The sequence below is a fragment of the Panthera pardus genome, unplaced genomic scaffold, assembly GCF_024362965.1.
Source record: "Panthera pardus isolate Hobbes unplaced genomic scaffold, ASM2436296v1 HiC_scaffold_25, whole genome shotgun sequence".
Classification (NCBI taxonomy): domain Eukaryota; kingdom Metazoa; phylum Chordata; class Mammalia; order Carnivora; family Felidae; genus Panthera; species Panthera pardus.
In genome coordinates, this window is record NW_026526821.1 from 42,919,554 (window position 1) to 42,939,980 (window position 20,427).

At 48.5% G+C, this 20,427-nt stretch overlaps 1 protein-coding gene across 4 annotated transcripts in view; it reads left to right on the plus strand.

The window, feature by feature from the left end:
• The window catches only part of BANF2 (BANF family member 2), a 50,281-nt gene that overhangs the window by 5,379 nt on the left and 24,475 nt on the right, over positions 1-20,427 (plus strand). The window contains exon 1 of one of the 4 annotated variants that reach the window (XM_019462461.2): positions 4,724-4,943. The exons of 2 other annotated variants lie outside the window; for them this stretch is intronic. The gene's annotated coding sequence lies outside the window, so the exon portion shown is untranslated. Of the gene's footprint in view, positions 1-4,723; positions 4,944-20,427 lie in introns of those variants that run through there. One more of the 4 variants, XM_019462460.2, reaches the window with a different exon arrangement.

Sequence of the window (20,427 nt, forward strand, 5' to 3'; positions counted from 1 at the left end):
CATCTCAACATTCCCATTGCACAGATAAAGAAACCAAAGCTCAGGAGGTAACTTCCTCAGGGTCACAAAACTAGACAGGGACTCTGACCAAGAACTTTGTTTGCACAACTCCAGAGGGCATTATTCATGCAGCAGGGGGAGCCATTTGTGTCATTGCTCAGAGTTTGTGCAGTGCACAGCCTGTGCCACTGTACATAGTGACGCTGTGCTGGCTCAGATCTATTTTCTCCAAATTTCTGTGCTTTTTCTGTGCTAGGGATTGTTGGGAATACAAAGAATAAAGATATTATTCCAGCCCTTGGTGAGCAGACAATGTGGTTAAAGAGAAACAATATATGAAGAGATGGTGGATGATATAAGACAGTTTTCGTTTCTGACAAGGATATTATGAATGGTTTAGTAGGGGATGTGAGATTTGATATTGGCTTGAAGATTTAGATTGGTGGACATACAGGAAAAGAAATCCATAGGAGTCATCAGACACATATTCAATAAAAACCTAGTGTGTCATATACATCACCGTAAGTGCTTGCTTCCAGAAATTTGTGATGAAAAAAAAAAATGAACATTTATTATTCTATCATAGAACCACACAGGTTAAATTATGGCAACTCTAAGAAGTGAAAAAGAAAAAGAAATCATCTATAATGTCATTAATGAAACACAACTGTTTTATATTTTAGTGTATTTCCTTTTGGGTTTTACTCCCAGGCAAGCAGTGTGTGTGTGTGTGTGTGTGTGTGTGTGTGTGTGTGTGTGTGTATTGATATGACTATGTATGTGAATGTATGGATATGTAATATATGTCATATTACACATACCACACACACACACACACACACACACGCACACACACACATTCTTACCTTTATTGAGGTATAATTTACGTGCTTTAAAATTCACACATTTTAACTGTGCAGGTTGACAAGTTTTGGCAAATATATGCACCTGAGTAATGCCACTATACTAAAGATCTAGAACATTTCCTTTACACCACGAAGTTCCCTTATCCCTTTAGTCCATCCCCCACCCCACCCCACCCCACTCTCACTTCCAGGCAATCACTAAACATTTCTGCTGCCTTAGACTAGTTCTACCTGTTCCAGAACTTCGTGGAATCAAGTATGTCCCCTTTGTCTCTGGCCTCTGCTGTTCAGGGTGTCTTTGAGGTTTATCACATGATCATGTAGGCGCTAGGACTTTGTGTTCATTGCTGACTAATGTTCCATTATAAACATTTACAAGAATTTGTTATTCACTTGTTATTGAACATTTGCGTTGTTTTTGGTTGGGGGACATTGTGAATAAAGCAGTTATGAACACTTTTGTACTACTGTTGGAGGGGTTTTCATTTCTCTTGAGTAAATACCTGGGAGTGGATTTGCGGGGTCATTTCGTAGATCTGTATGTTTAGAGCAAACTACCAAGCACTTTTCCAAGGTGGTTGTACTATTTTACAACGTATGGAAGTTCAAGTTCACGTTCTTACCAACACTTAGTATTGCTATTCTTTTTGATTATAGCCATGCTTGTGAGTGTGCTCTAGTCTTTTTGCATTTCCCTGGTCATTAGTGATGTTGAGTATTTTTTCACAGGCAAGTGTTTCCATAGTTGTAATTGTTTGTAGACTCTGCCTTTTAAATTTATACTTAATAATACCGTTCTTTTCTGTTTCCCCATGGTCCTAATGATCATTTTATTAATGGTCTTAATACTCTAACATGGGGATTCTCTACAATTTATTCAATCATTCCTCTTTTAGACATTTACATGATTTCCAATTTCCCACATTTCTAAAAAAAAAGCACTGAAATTAACACATGAATGCACATGTTTCTCCCATATTTTAAATTATGTCACAAATTAATCACAAAATAAAACGATGAGGTCGAAGGCATTTTTGTGGCTTTGGGAGTGTAAAATAGGAGATGGATGTCGAGACTGTTGTCTTTGAAGGCACAAGCTGAGCCCCCCATTTTCATCTCTTAGCTCTGTGCTGAGGTCTCGGAATTGGGGCCCTTCGTGTACATGATCCTTTTGTCTAGAGGCCAGGCTCATGGTTCTTTGGTAGCCATTATTTTCTGAGTCTTGGGTAATGCCGAAAAGGTTGATAATATCATTAACACAATGTTCCAGGTTGATAGGCTTTATTCTCCCTCTAGCCAAGTTGAAATGTGGGGAAAGAACTCTGGGGTGCCTGGTCCCCTGAGAATGATCTGTGAAGGTGCCTGGCCAAGGAGCAACTGGGGCCATTCACTGGTCGTTCCATAACTTCTATATGTAAGTGTCGGACTGAAGGGGCCAGGGACTTGATTTGAAGGGTGTTTTGATGCCACGTGGAGTGATTTCATTTGGATTGTATGTTTGTATGTGGGGGTTCTCTGGAGGACAGACACTGATGATGAGGAGGGGTATGTGGGATGAGTTGGGGGGCCACGCCCACTGCAAAGGCAAGGGATGAGTTGGATCAATCCTGCTACAACGCAGGTGTGAGGCTAGACACAGCCATGGCATGGGGGTGGGCACCTAGGACAGCGTGTTAATCCTATCAGGCCAGCAGAGACCCTTACCAACCCCTCCCCCAGATTCTGACAGCCCCCCAAACCTAACAAGAGTCATATTTTATATGGTGCAGGTGCACCTCCGTATTCCTATTTTAAGAGAAATTGTCCAGGGAGGTAGAAGCAAGAGGAATTTGCATAGCAAATCAGTCCCCTGCAGGTACCCCATTCAGGCCTGCCTGTGTGGAAGAAAAGGCCTTTGGGCCAGGTTGCCAGGCCCCTTCTTCCCCCTGGCCTCCCCCTGATAGTGTCATCTGAGCTCCTACACTGTGTTAAGACGCCCTTGATGACACTCCTAAGGGCAACCAGCAGAATGCCTCATCTGCCTGGAGACCCGACACTCACCAGCAATTCCCAGAAATTCCTGATTTTACTAAGCCACACTATGTGTCTTTCTCCCTGTAAATGTGAACTTATCAAGGACAAAAACCATTCCTTATCCATGATGCCTTGATCTGGGTTCCCCCAGAAGCAGACCTTGAAAGCAAGATTCAAGGGCAAGTTGCTTATTTAGAGGCAATTCCGGGAAACTCTGGCAGAGAGGCGGGGAGGTGGGCCAGGAGAGGGAGGGGCAGCAAGATCGGGTATTATCAAGCCAGTTACCGCTGGGCAATGGAGGCTCTGTCCTGTGACGACCCCTGGGAGATGGCATAGAGCGTGCTTCCCAGTGACTCCACCTGAGCAGGAAGGAGCTGGGACATTTACCCACCAATCCCTAAACGTCACTGGCTGAGGAGGTTCCTGGGGAGATTTTGATTCCTGGGCTCACAGCTGCACTGCCTGTAGACAGGATGGGCTCCAGAAGCTGAGGAGAGCCCCCGGACAAAGGGACACAGGCTCTGGCGGCTGGAAGTCAGGCTACCTTTGTGCACAGAAATGGTAAAGCCAAGAGGCTATGGGCAGGGCACAGACATGAGCCGTGCCTTCCCAACATGGCTCAGCACTGGCCGTGAACAGGTAGACCCTCAATACAGCAGGCTGGTTGAACCTAGGACTCAGCGAGTTTGGCCCCAAAGCTAGGACTTCTTTCTGTTCCCCAGCCAGCCCTGAATACTGCCATCAGCTGGCAGTGTTATTTTAGGATCAAACCCAGAAGACCAGCAGCATTATGTTTCCAAGCAATACTTTTTAAAGTGTACTCCCTGGGGGCGCCTGGGTGGCTCAGTCGGTGAAGCGTCCGACTTCGGCTCAGGTCCTATCACAGTTTGTGGGTTCAAGCCCGGCATCGGGCTCTGTGCTGACAGTTCAGAGCCTGGAGCCTGCTTCGGATTCTGTGTCTCCCTCTCCCTGCCCCTCCCCTGCTCACGCTCTGTCTGTCTCTCTCTCTCTCTCGAAGATAAATAAATGTTAAAAAGAAAAAAGGTACTCCCTGGACCAGTAGCAGCAGCACCTGGGAACTTGTTAGAAACACAGATTCTTGGGTCCTACACCCGATGTACTGAATCAGGAAATCTGGGGCGGGGGGGGGGGGAATCTGTATTTTAACAAGCCCTCCAGGTGATTCAAATGTACCCCCAAAGCTTGAAAACCACTGTTTCAGACTCGAAAATTTAGGATAGTCTCCAAGGCAAGGCCATTTTCTCTTTGGTTAGAATACTTCCTGTTCCCAACCTGAAGCACCAGGGAAGCAAGGGGACAGAACTTCTAGAAACCTTTTAGACTTTGGCCCCTTTTGTGGGTTTTTCTTCCCTTTGGGGGCTTATTCACTGGAAGTTGTACCTAATTACCAATCACCTGCCGAGGAGAGCAGCGCGAGCATATAAACTATAGAAGATACCCTGAAAGGCATGGGACAGGTTTGACTCAAGAGAGAGGGTGGGGGAGATTTACATGTTTCTGTTTGTTTTCTGAGCTAATATTGAAATTCTTCTGCTTGCACTCTGAACACACCATGAACACACAGGTGGGCGGTGGGGGAAAAGTCCTGGGTCTGCCTTGGACTTTCAAATCAATCATAGAAAATGTGCAAAGGAATAGCTAAGGGTTGGGGGTACCTCTGTAAGTCAATGTGTGGGAAAAATGAAAAGAGGCACTTGGGTTACTTATGTTGACCCAACCAGGCAGGGTTAGGGTTAGGGATATGAGCCTCCCAGGCTGATGAGCCCTAGCAGGGTGGTTGCTTTTTTTTTTTTCAACAGTGCCAATCAGATGTGTTACTTCTTCAGGAACAGCTCCCTGTCCCCTGATACCATCAGGGACAGCAGGCCTTGTGGGGGACCCCAGTGCTGTGACATCACAATGTGGCCCATTCAGGATCTCAGGCCTCACTTGCCCCTGGGCCCAGGATATGTGAGTTTACCCTCCCAGGGCTGACCTGCACTTAACAGGGCCAGGGCAACGGAGACAAGTCGACCTGTGGCACGGACCCGCCAGGCGCTCTTGGTGAGTATTCACACTTCCTGAGAACCATGGAAAGAGACCCAGCCCATGGCTGGCCGGGCTAGCCCCCCAGGGTCTCATACTCACAGCGGCTCATCCGATCTGGCGACCGGGAGTGTGCCGGGACAAGCCCGAGCCTGTCTGGGGAAGCTAGTTCACCTGACTCAGACACCCCTTTCCAGACCTCTCCGGGCAGGGTTGCCAAATGGAGGAAGTGGTATTCTAATCGCCACCCAGCCCCAGTCGGCCACCTGCCCCGGCTGCCTGGGCAAAGGTCATCTCGGTGCTCGATAGAGGCTCGGAGCAGGGAGGCCAGGCTCCCAGATGGCACATCCACTAGAGGATCACTCTGGGTCCCAGCTGGGGACAAAGGCAGCCATCGGCCCAGCGACACCCTTACAGCAGAGGGAGCAGGTGTAGCTTCACTGGCGATGGGAGGGATGCGAGACCCCCCCCCCCCCCACCGCCCCCGACCATATGCATGACGACTTTCCTCTTTGTACGCTGTGCCTTCCCTACTTGGCTGTTTTGAAATCCCACTGCCAGTGGCGCCGGACGTCTCAAGTCTCTTCCTTCCCTCTTGGGACAGTGAGAGATTTGAGACCATCCTGGGAAATTGGTAGATGGGTTCGCACACCGGAAGAGTAGGCAACCGAGAGGAGGGTGGGGGTGGGGTGCAGGGCCCTCTCTCTGGGAGGACGCTGGCTCTTCCCAGCTGGGACACCAGCACCCAGGCCTTCAACAGCCAACAGTGGGGACCGGAGCAGGGGCACCAGGAGGCAGAGCCAGCTTTCCCCGCTGCCTTGTCTGTCTGTCCGTTGGCTCCCTGCATCCAGAGGGACCATTCACCAGAGAGACCAGAGGGCGCAGAACGCCTCGCACCCCGGGGTGGTTTGTCTTCTTGTGAGAGCTGACTGCCATCCTCTCCCTCACACGCGGGAATCCAAGTTGTAGTGGTCCATCGGGCCTGCTGGGAACATTGTGTCTCATCCCAGGCCCCACTGAAGGAAAAGAACGGTCTAGAGGCTGGAGCCAGAGGGGTCCGCATCCTCCACTTGCAACAGCCCTCGTTTGGAAAGGGAAGGAACAAACAAGCGCCTACTAGTATCAGACCCCCTATCTCTGTTATTGCTCTGAGTTCCTGCCACCAGGAAGATGAAGTAGGTATTTTTGTGCTCATCTTACAGATATGGAAACTGAGAACTATGTTCTGTGCTGGGTGCCGTGTTCTAAGAGGGACATTAACCTAGAATTTCTATACACTCCATATACAGGCAAGCGTATCTGTAGATTAGAGCGCACTGAAAATAGAATGGGCTGCTTTGCGAGGCAGTAAGAATGCCTTTGGAAGCATCTAGGCAAACCGAGTACCTTCCGTCAGCAGGGCTGGGACAGGATCCTTGTGATCAGTCGGGAGCTGAACCAAAAGATCTTTAAAAGCTGTTCCAAATCCCAGATTGCAGGATCTGGGTCTTGAAACCTTGCTAAGCTCCCATGTTTGAACCCAAATGGGTCAGGCCTTCCAGGACGGCTACAAACTTTGTTAGGGGGGAAAGCCTAAAGGGACCATAGAGACCAGCAATCTGCTGGGTCCCAGATAGGAAAGCAGTGGTCAGGCTGGTTCTAGGGGGTTGGTGTGAGGCCACAGACCAATTCCCAGAATGAATGTTTGTTGAATGGATGAATGAGGGGCGACAGGATTGGAACCAGCCTGAGTGCTAATCACACACCCCTCAGCCCATCTCTCTTCCTCTCCCAAAACTCTTTCCCATGAAGATTATGATTCAGCCAGCATTTATGGAGCACCTACTGTATGCCGAATGTGGTCACAGAGGTTATTTTCCGTAATCCGCCCCTCACCCATCACGTGGGTGTCATCGTCTGCATTTCTCAGATGAGGATGTTTGGGTAACCGCCCCAAGGGGTAGAGAACTTGTGGAGCCGCCACCAACAGCAAATGACAATGCCGGTGTGGCCGACTCTAAGGAGAGCGTGCGGCCTCCAGCTGCCGCCCCCCAGCCTGAGCAGGGTCAGGGAGGGTGGTGGGAGAGGGGAACACTTTCCTATTTATCCTTCCTAAGGACAAACTTCTGGTAACTTGCCCAGTTCCTCAGGGGCTATTTTACCTCCTTAAAAAAATTTTTTTTTCAAGTTTATTTATTTATTCTGAGAGAGGGAAAGAGGGCAGCGAGCAAGGGAGAGAGAGAGAGAGAGGCGGGGTGGGGGAGGGAGGGAGAGAGAGAGAGAATCCCAAGCAGGCTTCACACCATCAGCACAGAGCCCATTGCGGGGCTTGAACCCACAAACTGAGATTATGACCTGAGCCCAAATCAAGAGATGCTCAAACGACAGCCGCCCAGGTGCCCCTCCTCAGGGGCTCTTTTACCCCCCTCTTCACATTCATCCCGGCTGCTGTCGGGCTCCCCGTGGGCCTGCCTCATTCACTGCCCGTGCCTCTCGCTCTGACGGGACAAGATGGAGTGACTGTTTCCACACCAACAGATGTTATGCGCCGAGGAAGAAAATATGCTAATCAAAATCAGCTTTGGCTAATTGTAGCAATTTCCCTTCTGCGCATTGCTCTGAAATAGTAGCCACGCTCTGTTCTTTTTTTCACATCAGGGAGCCCCAAATTGGCAGCCTAAATGAGGTTGCAAAGAAGTCAGTTAAACAGGCCTTTTTGCTGCCAGTTTACCGTGGATGAAGCCTTGAACATGCTCTCCCAGTAAGACCTCAGTTCAACTGTTTGTGGACTTGATATCTTGCTGTGGATAATTCAGCCCCACTGTTGGGCTGCGGGAGCCTCATTTCATCCTGGGGAAAACCAGCACCTCCAGGGATTTAATGAGGTGCCAAGCTCAAGGGCACGTGGTCTGACCTTGAACCTTGGTCGACTCCTGGTTTGTTCTACAGCCAGCGCTGGCTGATAGAACTTTCCTCACTGAGGGAAATATTCTCATCTGTAGTGTCCCATATGCTAGTCACGAGCCATGTATGGCTCTCAAGGGCTCGAAATGTGGCTAGTGGGACGGAGGAACTGAGTTCTAAATTGTAATTTTATGTTACGTTTGGCCTCAATAGCCTTGTGTGGCTCGTGGTCACTGAACCGGTCAGTGTAGCTATAGCCCCGCCAACTTTTGGGACTTCGTCTCTTGACCTCATTCTCCCCCCTCCCCCCAAACGCCCCCCACAGACCACCGCCTATGCCTCCAACAAGCCACATTGCTCCCTCAGGGCTTTGGCGACATCACCCTTCCCTCTGGTCATTGCATGGTTTGCCCCTGTTCAACGTCACCGCCCGGATCAGGTGCATCCCCTCAGAGCAGCCTTCCTTGTGTTGTCTAATATTTTCCCCACCCCCACTCCAAACTGCTCCTAAATTCAGACATTATCGTGTGTCTTAGTTCAGGCTGCTGTAACAAAGCACCATTGACTGGGGGCTTATCTCACAGTTCTAGAGGCTAGAAGTCTGAGATCAGGGGGCCAGGAGTGGAGGGTTCTGGTGATCATCTGCTTCCAAGTTGTGGACAGCCATTTCCTTGTCACCTCATGTGGTGGAAAGAGAGCTTTCTGAGGCTCCTTTTATTTATTTAGTTACTTGGTTAGTTAGTCAGTTATTGAGAGAGTGAGAGAGGAGGGAAGGACAGAGGGAGGGGAGAGAACCTTAAGCAGGTTCCATGCCCAGCACAGAGCCTGATATGGGGCTTGATCTCACAAACCGTGAGATCATGACCTGAGTTGAAATCAAGAGTAGGACACTTCGCCAACTGAGCCACCCAGGAGCCTCTCTAAGGTTCCTTTTATAAGGGCACTAATCCCATTCGTGACTCTTCCACCCTAATCATTTGATGACCTAATCACCTCCCAAAGGCCCTGTCTTCTTACTGTCACTCCTTGGGGTTAGGATTTCAACGTATGAATACTGGGGCAGGGGGAGGGGAGGGGACAAACATTACTCTGTTGCATTGTATTTGGGTGTTCTCTTGCCTATTGCCATCTTCCTGGACAAAAACTTCAGTCCTGCAAGAGCAGGGGTGCTGTCTATCTCACGATCACTCACCCTGGACCTGGAACAGTGCCTGGAACAGCATCTGGCAGGTGGAATGTGCTCAGCAGTGTCTAGAGCAAGTGAACACCCTGCAAGAGGAAAGATAGTCGCTACTTCAGTAGGCTTTTGCTGTGTAACCCAAAACTTAATGGCTTAATACAGCAATGATCAATTATTTCTCCCAATCCCACGAGTCAGGAATTTGGGCAGGACTCAGCTCTGCATGGCATTGGCGAAGGTCACTCCCTCACCTTTCTGGAACTCACAGGGCCTCCATATGGCATCTCCATGTGGTTAGCATGGAAGTCTCAGGGTAGTCAGACTTTATGACAGCTGGCTTCTGAGGGATGATGCAGAGTTGCTAGGCTTTTGGGGGGTGAAACATAGTACTGGCACCACCAGGGCACCGCATTCTGTTGCTCCAAGCAACTCCTGGGCAAGCCCAGATAAAAGGCACGAAGACACTGCCCACCCCCCAGTGGGTGGGCAAACAGGAAGGAAGAAGCTGATGGTGGCCATCTTGGCATGCTACCACAGTCACTACCAATAACCCCATAGTGGTGCTTCTCAAACGGGGCTGTGCACACGCACCCCTGGGCTCCTTGTTAACATGCAGATCCTGATTTAGTAAGTCTGAGGTGTGGCCTGAGACTCTTCATTCCTAACAAGCTCCCAGGAGATGCCACGCCCGAGGGTCTGTGACCGTCAGAATCACGGCCAAGGCTGTGTTGGTGTGTGTTCTGTCAGGGCCGGCCCATGTTTAGGTTTGGCCTGGAACACTACCGCTGGTGCATCATTCCATTGGGTTCAGCATTACCCACTGTTGCCAGGGTCCCTGGGATCAGTCCTTTCTTGCCTGGTCCCACACGATGCCACGGGAACCATCCCACTCCATTTCCCAGGTGCTTCCCTCACACTGCTTCGCCAAGCTCTACAGTCCCTTCCCCCTTTCCGCTAATATTGGATTCCCACCACACAGCTTGTAAAATTGGTGGGGTAGGGCTCTTTTGGTTACAAGGTTAGAACCAAACTCAAAATAGTTTAGTGGAAAAGGATGGGTGAGTGTGCCATGGCTTCAGGAAAGCCTGGATCCAGCCCGTTGGTGACCTTGTCAAGGCATTATTTGCCCCCGTCATCAGCTCTGCCTCCCCTAGGGATCTCTCTGGCAGGCCCTTCCACAGTAGAGGAAGAGACAACGCCCTGTTTTGCAACCATGCCAGGAAGAAGGCACCAGTTCTTTCCAAACCTTCCCAGCAAAAGTGCCGGAGTTCTCTGGTTCGTCCCACTGGAGTGCCATGCCTGTAACAAACCAATCACAATGGCCAGGAGGATGTTTTACCTCAACAGCCAGGCCTAGGTCACAGGTATGTTCCTGGAGCCAGGTGGTGAGGCCAGCCCCACCCAAGCCACGTGGAAGGCGGTCAGGAAAGGTGCAGAAATCAGAAAGGAGAGAGAGGTCTTGAGAAGTCAAGAACTCGCCACAGTTGGCCATGCAAAACAGATGTTCTGTGATGGCCGGGGAAGCAGAGGGCAGGGGCCTTATCAATTTCAGGTGGCCCGTAGCCAACCAGGCCCTCCGGACCCCAGCACAGACTCAGGAGCTGAGACTACCAGAAAGGACTTGGGAATTAGCCAAGGCATGTTCCGCAGAACACTGGCCAAAGGGATGTTAATTGATGTCACCTAAAAAGCTTTCTGGTCCAGGAAGCTTAGAAGATGGTGCATTAAGCCAAGACAGCAGTTCCTTGCTGCACAGGACTTGTCAGGGCCTTGACTAAGCTGGACTATGCTACAAATCTTCAAGAGTGAGGGGAAGATGAGAGGCTAATGTTCTTTTGAGCACACTTTAGAAAATTATCAACCTAACTCCACCTCACCCATTTTATAGATGAAACAGCTAAGGCAGAGGAGGGGAAAGTGTTTTAGGCAAGTTAATGTAACTAGTTAATATGGAGCTTCTCCCTAGCTGCCGTGACAGTGACAAATCTGATCCTGCATGGAAGCGTTGCCTTGTAGCTCAGGGCGGCCTGTCCCCCAGCACTGGTTGTTTTCCTTCCCTCTGGAGGGTGTTTGCTTTCCTCTCCCTCAGACACCCCCTGCAATGGCTCTTGGCTTCTGTAAGGGGCCACAGACCCCTGCCTGGGACCTTTCCCTTGGGGCTGTCGGGCCGATGGGATCCACTGATGGGGCAGAAAGCCCTGTGGGTCTGGACTTGGAAAAACATAGCCACCCAACTGGCAAGATGGCAGCATTTTGAGGTTGAAGAGGCTTGAAGGTTGGCCAAACGTGGAAGAGAGCAACAGCCAGGGCCCTGCGAGTGCCGGGCAGGAGGGGCTGGGGGAAATGAGGTTCCTGGGGCCAAGTGTGCTCTGTAAATCCAGACAGAGATTGTGCGTCAGAGCTGTGGGGTGAGGTGCTGATTATAACAACAACATCTCTGAGGACCTCTCTGGTCTGAGCCCTTCATGTGTGGTGCTTCTAAGCCACTCGATGGCCCACAGTTGCAAAGCATAGAGAGCGGCCATTGGTTACTTGGTAGTAACCTCAACATGAAGGATTCAAGCTCCTCTCCTTGCCAAGTACACAGTCGCGGATGTGTTATTAAGAGCTTCAGTTTTGTCATCCGTTAAGTGGGCCAAAAATGAGTTCCAGAGTATGTAGACACACACACACACACACACACACACACACACACACATGCACACACATACACATACACATTTGAAGATTCAATGTGCCTTGTCTATCCATAGTGAGAACTCCTTATGTGGTGGTGGTAATGGACAGGTGGGTTCAGGTCCAGGTTCCTGGCTAGTCAGGGGCAAAGCCAACATCAAACACAGGTCCAGCCAATGCCCTGGCTTGACTCTTTCCTGCCCCTGTGCCACCACTCAGGGCAGCAGCACTGAGCATACAGCAATGGCTCAGAACCCAAGATGTGCAAAGGGCTTTTCAAGTCTTCCTTTGTGTCAGAGCAGGGTGGCAGATGTGTCTCTTTGGTCACTTCCAGGGGACTCTATCCAAAGGCCAGGTGGAGAAGTAGATGTTGTGAGCAGGGTGGGCTGTGTGTATCTGACTCACGCGAGCAGGACCAGCACCAAGCATGACTTGGTTGCACATCTGCCATCAGCAATCAAGTTCCAGAAGGGAAGAGACTGGGGACCACACCCTAACATTTTCAGCCAGGTTTACATGGACTGGAAATCATGTCTCCACCAGTGGATCCTTCCCCCCCCACCGCCTTAAATTGAGGTATAAATGGACATATACATCATATTAGTTTCAGGTGTACAACATAATGATTTAATAATTGTTTATATTGTGAAACTATCACCACAGTAAGTCTAGTTAGCATCCAACATCACACATAGTAACAAATTTTGTTCTTGTGATGGGAACTTTGAAGATCTACTGTCTAAGCAACTTTCAAATACACAATACAAGATCTTTTTTTAAGTTTATTTTTATTTATTTGGAGAGAGAAAGATAGAGAGGGAGAGGCAGACAGAAAAGAAGACAGCATCCCAAGCAGACTCTGCGCTGTCAGCACAAAGCCCGGCACGGGCCTTGAACTCACAAACCGCGAGATCATGACCTGAGCCGAAATCAAGAGTTGGGTGCTTAACTGACTGAGCCACTCAGGTGCCCCTATAATACGATATTATTGACTAGAGTCACCATGCTGGACATAAGTCCCAGTGACTTATTTATTTTATAAACGAAAGTTTGTGCCTTTTGACCCCTTTCATCCATTTCCTCCACTCCCACCCCTCACCTCTGGCAACCACCAATCTGTTCTCTGTATCTATGGGCTCAGTTTGTTTTTATTCATTTGTTTTTTAGATTTGACATATAACTGAGGTCATATGATATTTGTCTTTCTCCATCGTATTTCACTTAGCATGATGTCCTCAAGTTCCATTTATGTTGCACGTGGCAAGATTTGCTTTTGTTGCTGAGTAATATTCCATTTTATGTGTATGCCACAATTTCTTTGTCCATTCATCCATCTATGGACACTCAGGTTGTTTCCATGTCTCGGCTGCTGTAAATAATGTTTCAATAAACATGAGGGTGCATGTATCTTTTTGAATTAGCATTTTCGCTTTCTTTAGATAAATACCCAGAAGTGGAATTGCTGAATCATCTGGTAGTTCTATTTTTAATTTTTTGAGGAACTTCCATCCTGTTTTCCATAGTGGCTGCACCAGTTTACATTCCCACCAGCAGTGCACAAGGGTTCCCTTTTTACAGCACTCGCGTGTCCAGTCTTTTAGATAATAGCCATTCTAACAGGAGTGAGGTGATACCTTATTGTGGTGTTGATTTGCATTTTCCTGAGGATTGACCATCATCAGATGCTTTTTAGATGAAAATCCCCATGGAGGACTTAAGGGAAGATGCTGGGAGTAGCGTCTGGCCACCGAGTGGAAAGATGGGAGTGGAAGTAAGGATGTTGGTTGCCTGTTTGTAGATAACCTTCATGGGGGACAGTCTGAACATGTTCCCAAGAAACCGTGTCCAAGTCTGTTTGTTTGAGAGAGAGTGCACGGAGGGGAGAGAGGCAGAGAGAGAGAATCTTAAGCAAGGTCCACACTCAGCGTGGAGCCCGATGCGGAACTCAGTCCCATGACCCTGGGATCGTGATCTGAGCTGAAATCAAGAGTCTGATGTTCAACCGACTGAGCCACCCAGGTGCCCCAAACCATGTGCAAGTTTAAAGATGAGAACCACTCATCCACTTGAAACTTGAAGGCAGAGGTTCACAGACTTCTGAAATTTGACGTCAAGTTGTATTTATGTGTGCAAGCTGGACATTTTTCTGGAAGAAACTGGTGGTATGGCTTTGTGTGGTTGGGCCCACATCGTGTTATAGATATTTGAAGTATTGCCCAACATTTAGAAAATGGGAGCTTTCACATAAAACTCTACATTTTTAGATTCTTTTGAAATAACTCGCAAGATCCGGTCACCCGGGACCCATGTTCCTGAAAGGGGACTACCTCCTTTTCGTGGGATGTGGGACCGCACTCAGCCACAGCCCCCACATTTTGTGGCCTCTCTGATGAATGCCAAATGTCAGTCCTTGTTTATCTTTGCCCTTGCACTGTTTTTCCTCACTCATTTATTTATTTTTTCACTTACTTGGACCCTTTGCATTTCTGTTTGTTGCCTCTCATCTGAACTTTTAATAGATGCTCAAAACAGTGTCTGATTTCAAAAGAGTCATTGAGGTTCTTTCAGCCTAAACTCTTCCCTGACAATCCAGGGTTGAGACTGGTCCTTAGCAGGAGAGGGGCACCACCCTGCCCAGGCCAGGGAACTGAGTCTCCTCCCCCTAAGCAATGTGGCTATGGTGCATGTCCAAGAGCATGTTTACAAATGGGCAGGCTTATCGTTTGATGGCTACAATACACCAAAAGGTCTCCAGGAATTACTGAAACTCCTTTGTGTAATCTCTGCAAAAGTCCTGTTTGCAATACAAAACAGTTCATTATCTGCTCACATAAATAATGCAATAAATGAAATTAATGGCAATCTTTGGGAAATCCTTTCTTTATGGCCATGAGAACCTGGCTTTGAATGGAAACAAATCAGAAAGAGAAGAACACCACTGTCTGGCAGGGTCCCTCTATCTGAAGCCAGAGCCTAGAAGGCTAGTGATTTTTTGGGGAAGACTTTTTGCACTTGGGAAGGTTGGGTAAGTCACCCAACCTTTTTGCACTTGGGAAAATGGGTAAGGGCCATTTTCTGAACTGAAACTCCTAGAACATAGACACACGCCCTCGCAACCAGAGACATGCAGAATGGGAGGGGTCCTTAGAAGAAGGACCACTAGGCTGAGGACCAGGAAACAAGGACAGGTACATAAAATGTGAGCAAAAGGAATCAAGGAAAGCTGAATCTAGGTCTAAAGCGTGCTGTCTGACAAAGCACAGGCGGAAGACACATGGCATGGTGACCTCACATATCTTAGGGTGGGACCAGTGCAGCGCTTACGATAGTATACAACTGCATCGTTCCCCCTATACCACGAGACGTCCCCGTGCTGGCCATCGGCCAGCCGCCCCAGTTCGTATTTGCACCCAAGTGGAAGAATGCAGTGCAGAGCTGAAGGAGAGAAAATGACGGCCCAGAAACCCAGGAGAAGCCTCTCCTGACGACTCAGCACTTGGGAATGCAGATTTTAGTCTGAGGCTCACTTGGGTTTGAGGCCCGACAATGCCTTGGGTCGGCGAAAGCATTTTATCTGTAAAATGGGGGCAATCACAGAACCCACGTCCTCACAGGGAGGGCAGGGTGAATGAGGTAATACATGGGAAAGAACTTCCCATGATGCCTTGGGGAACCTAGAGAGGCACTAACTGCTCTCTTAGGCTGGCTTTCCCAGTCACCAACCCTGAGAACCTAGTTGAAGTGCAGTTAGTTCATTCGGGAGGGGTTCAGGTCATACAAGCAGGAGAGTGAGGAGCTAAAACAGGAAGGGAGAGGCCACTAACTCTGCTCACAAGCCATCGGGACTCGACCCCTCTGGGGACATCTTGGAGGTGACCTGGAACACGCCTCTGAGTTATCCCATCTGAGCCCTGCCAGCACTGAGCATTTATCCATCTGCTGGCACGCGTCAGCTGCCGGGAGAGCCACAGGTGCTGGCTGAGGGAACCGTGAACCCCCAAGAGGATGTGGGCAGGCAAGGACACCTGCTACTGTTGCTGCTGTTGACCTTCTGAGGCCTCTCATGGAGAGGAAAGAGCGTGGGCTTTGGAGCCCCCCAGATCTGAGCGACATCCCAGCATTGCCTCTTACTAGATAATGGGACCCTCTTTGCCCCTCTGGGCCTTAGTTTCTCCATGTCTCAAAACAGAAACAATTTTCTAGTGCTGCCAAATGAACTTTGAGGATTCTGTGGGACTACGGCCAGAAAGAGGCAAGCACGTAGTGGGTGGAGACAGTAGGGCCCGCAGGGCAAAGAGGACCCCATATCTAGTAAGAGGCAATGTTGGGATGTCGCTCAGATCCGGGGGGCTCCAAAGCCCACGCTCTTTCCTCTCCAGGAGAGGCCTCAGAAGGCCGACAGCAGCAATGGTAGCAGGTGTCCCTGCCCGAACCACATCTGTTTGGTTCCATTTCTCCCACTTGCCCACAATCCTTGTTTCGGTTCCCAGACCCAAGGTGAGCCCTGCTGGCACCAGACGTTCTTTCCAGATGAGCAGGGGCGCCCTGACGTCCAAACTAGTGTTTGCCTCGAGGCGACTTCTGAGTGATGTGTTGTCCTACAGCAATTATCTCCCTAGCCATGTATTATCATGCCATTTCCCCCTTAGCTACAAGCTTTGTGAGTCTGCGGCTTTCATCAGATCCAGACGGGGAGGCATAAGTGGAATAAGATCCAGGAGGGAAAGCCCAACAGAAAGAATTTCTGATTCCTGTAGTTCACCTGGCAGCCCAGGGTCGGGAGTGTGGGCAGATTTAGGGGCTTCTGCTGAGTCGGAGGTGTAGGAGAGAGCTGCCTGAAAAAAAATGCAGGATTCCCTGTGAAATTTGAATTTCAGATAATCAATGAATAACCTCTTTGGTATGTCTGTCTCTTTTTTTGTTTAAAGTTTATTTACTTTGAGAGGGAGAGGCAGAGGCAGAGAGGGAGGGAGAGAGAACCCCAAGCAGACCCCATGCTGTCAGCATGGAGCCCGACACAGGGCTTCAGCCCATGAACCATGAGATCATGACCTGAGCCGAAACCAAGAGTCAGATGCTTAACCGACTGAGCCACCCAGGCGCCCCTGGTAGTCTGTCTTATGAAATCCTTGGGGATCGTACTTATCCTATAAGTTTTTTTATTATTATTATTTATTTGAAATTCAAACCTAACTGAGCATTTTGTATTTTTATTTTCTAAATCTGGCTACCCTCATGATAAACCCTCAGGGCAGGGAAACAGGCGAGCAGGAGCTCCATAAGCTGTGGTGCCGGCTGGAATCAGCTTCCACCTGGCGCCATGAGCGTTCTGGAACAAGAGTGGTGCTGGAGAGTTGGTCCCACCTTGAGAAGAGGGGATTGGGTTTTTCTACTTCAAGGTCCGAGGTCGCTGGCCTCCCTCAGGCAGGGCCTGGGCCTTCTAACCTCCCAGGTGTCTCCAGGCGTGGTGGCTTCCATTGCTGAGACCCTGCTCTGGAGAGAGCCACCCCTGGAAGCATAAACAGCAGCACAAGCAGCTGGGGGATGGGCATATCAGCTGGTCCACGGGCTCTGGACCTACTGCTCTGTCTTTTCAGTTGCAAACCTTAAAGAGTCTGTGTTGGAAAGTGTGTTTCCTTAGGGACCCCTCTGCCCCTCCCTGCCTTCCCTAAGGGGATTTGTGCTGTGGGGGTGGGGAGAGGTGCTGATCGGTCCTTATGGGGCCCAGGGCTTTGAATACTCATGGGATCTGCAGGGCAATAGTCTGATCCTGTGGCAGTGTGGCCGCTCTGGTCCACACAAGTGATTAGCCCCTTCTGGTCTTTTAGGGGTATCTTGGCACCCACTTCTGGAGTCTGTGACGTGAACCTTTGCCCTGGTTGTAAGGTCTCCGCTCATGGGACCTCTTCTTTCTGACTCCAGGCTTCGGCTAGCCCATCAGCCCTCGCAGTATCTTCTGCCTTGTGCGCAGGCTCATCTATCTAGCCGTTGTTCACAGTGCTGCACCACCGCCCCAAACGTTCTGAAAGTGCCTGTTCCTGTCATCTCTGGGTACGCCCAAGGAAGGAGGCCACTAGGTCTCAGACACCCTTTTCACAGCCGAGCTGGTATCCCAGATGTTACCCTCTAGAATCCAGCACGTCTGCCCACTTTGGGATTTGTGTCCCAGAGAGGGAAGACCAAGTCCCCTGCCCCTATTACCGACTTCCCAGACATTGTCTTCTCTCTTGTGGATCATGGAACAAGCTTTCTCCAGAAACAGGCAGAAGAGATAGGCTGTCCCTTTCTTTTTTCTTCTTTCTAGGGGAAAATCCTCTCCCTTCCCAAGATGACATTGCTTTCCCCATCTCTCTGGGGCTGTAATAGCAGAGAGAGGCATATTCATAGCAGATTTACTCACTATAGCCAAATGGTGGAGGCAACCCAAATGTCCCTCAATGAATGAATGATGATAAAATTTGGTATAAACTCACAATGGTATATACTCACAAAAATTAAGGTTTAATTTTCAACCTTAAAAAGAAAATCCTGACACATGACACAAAGTGGGTGAAACTTGAGGACATTATGCTAAATGGGAAAAGCCAGTCACAAAGAGACAAATGTATGATTCCACTTACACGAGGTATCAAATTCATAGAAACAGAAAGAATGGTGGTTTCCAGGGGCTGGGGGTGTGGGGAATGGGGGGGGTGCAGTTAGAATTTAATGCGTATGAAGTTCTGGAGATTGCTTACACAACTATATGGATAGACTTTACACTATGAAATGTACACTTAAAAATTATTAAGATGGTAAATTTTGTGTGATGAGGATTTTCTCACAATTAAAAATAAAAATACAGGGCCGCCTGGATGGCTCAGGCAGTTAAGTGTCCGACTCTTGGTTTTGGCTCAGGTCGAGGTCCCACAGTTCGCAAGTTCGAGCCCTGCATCGGGCTCTGTGCTGACAATGCAGAGCCTGCTTAGGATGGTCTGTCTCTCCATCTCTCTCTACCCTTTCTCTGCTTGCTCTCTCTGTCTCTCTCTCAAAATAAATGCACAAGAAAATTTAAAAAAATAAAAATAAAAAAGATAAAAATAAGCCCCCCAAATCCGTTACAAATGCAGATGTCTTGTCCACAGAGGGTAGCTAATACACTCAACCATTCCTTAGGTGACTTATTTTCTTAGCTCAGACTCCGGTCCTTTGCAGAGAACAAGGCTCCAAAGTACAGAAAATGTTTTCATGAAGCAAAGATGTAACCAGCAATGGTCCCAGTTAGAACTACCATCCAGACAGAGGCTATCCAGCACAGACAGGATATTCAGGGAGAGGGGGTTGAGAGCCTTAGTGACATGGACAAGAAAGAAGGAGTGTGGACAAGCCGGGGAGACAAGTGCCTTCTGCAAGAGATTGTTGCATGGTGTTTTGGCTGCAGGCATAGTGATCTTAGCCTACGTCTATAAAACCTACGTCTAAACCACTGGGGCTAGAAGTTTTGGAGAATTCAGATTTTTTTTTTAATTTTAGAAAGGCAATATGGTGCTGGTTCTGTGTGTTATAGAACATTCCTGGTAGAGTCTGGCTCAGTATGCTGTAAACAAACCCATTAATATTCTTGTGGTGAAATGTATAAATATTCACACTAAGAGGGATAATAAAGACTATAAATAGCTTTATGTTGGTCCAGGCCAGGTTTTGCTGCCAAATACGTTTTTTTTTTTTTAAACAAAACAATCTTCTGGTTTTCAGAGCTTTTTGGACCTGAAAATGGCAGAAAAGGGATGACAAACCTGTATGAATTTTGTACCACCAAAAAGGCATAAGTTAACATAGACACACAATGTTGGGAGGGATCAGAACGATTAGGTCCAGCTAATCAACATTCTGACTTTATACACATGAAATGGAAGTGACTTGACCAAGGTCACATGCCCAAGTTCATGGGCAGAGCTGAGATGAGACTCAGGTCTCCTACCCTCAATCCAGCACACCCCAGAGGGCTCTAGGAGACCTACACTGACCTTTCAAGTCTGGAGCCTGTGAAGACAGTCGTCCCTCTCCTTTACAGTTCCTGAAGAGGTGACCTCTTGCTTCTGGGAACGTTCCCCCTCATCACTGAGGTTTTCTCTGACAGGCACACAGAAATCTTTGTCCTACATGTTCACAGACTTAACTCAAGGCCTTGTAACAGATGGTGCTCAGTAAATTTCTGAGGAATCCTTGCATTTATTTGGGTATTCATCGCATGCATCAGGAGAAAGATTTACAATTAAAGGGTCATGTGTAAGACAGCCACCAAGGAGCAGAGGAATCTTGTTTGCCATTGTAGAATTGAAGTTAATGGAGTTAAGGGCAAGGAAGGCAAATATTGCTTTTATTTGTGAGTGGTGAGCATTAATGGTCATTGAAAAATGATTTTTTTCCACCCCTGATGCCTAGCTGTGAGACTAATCCTGCCCCAGGCCTCTGGGTGGAATGAGAATACTTCTGTACCTTGCGTTGTACTCGGTGCATGGAAGGTATACGACCAACACTTGTTGAACGAGTGACTGAATGAGTGAATGAACATTGGGGGTATATTAGTCATAAATCGCACAATCCCCACTTAAATTGCATTAAACAAAAGTGAGAAATATTGCCTGATACCACTGAAAAGTCCAGAAGTAGGTGCCTTCAGGCACAGCTAGATCCAGGTTTGCAAATGAGTACTGGGACTCTGTCTCTTTCCTTCTCACAGATCTGCTTTCCTACATGTTGCTTCCTTCCTAGGCAGGTTCT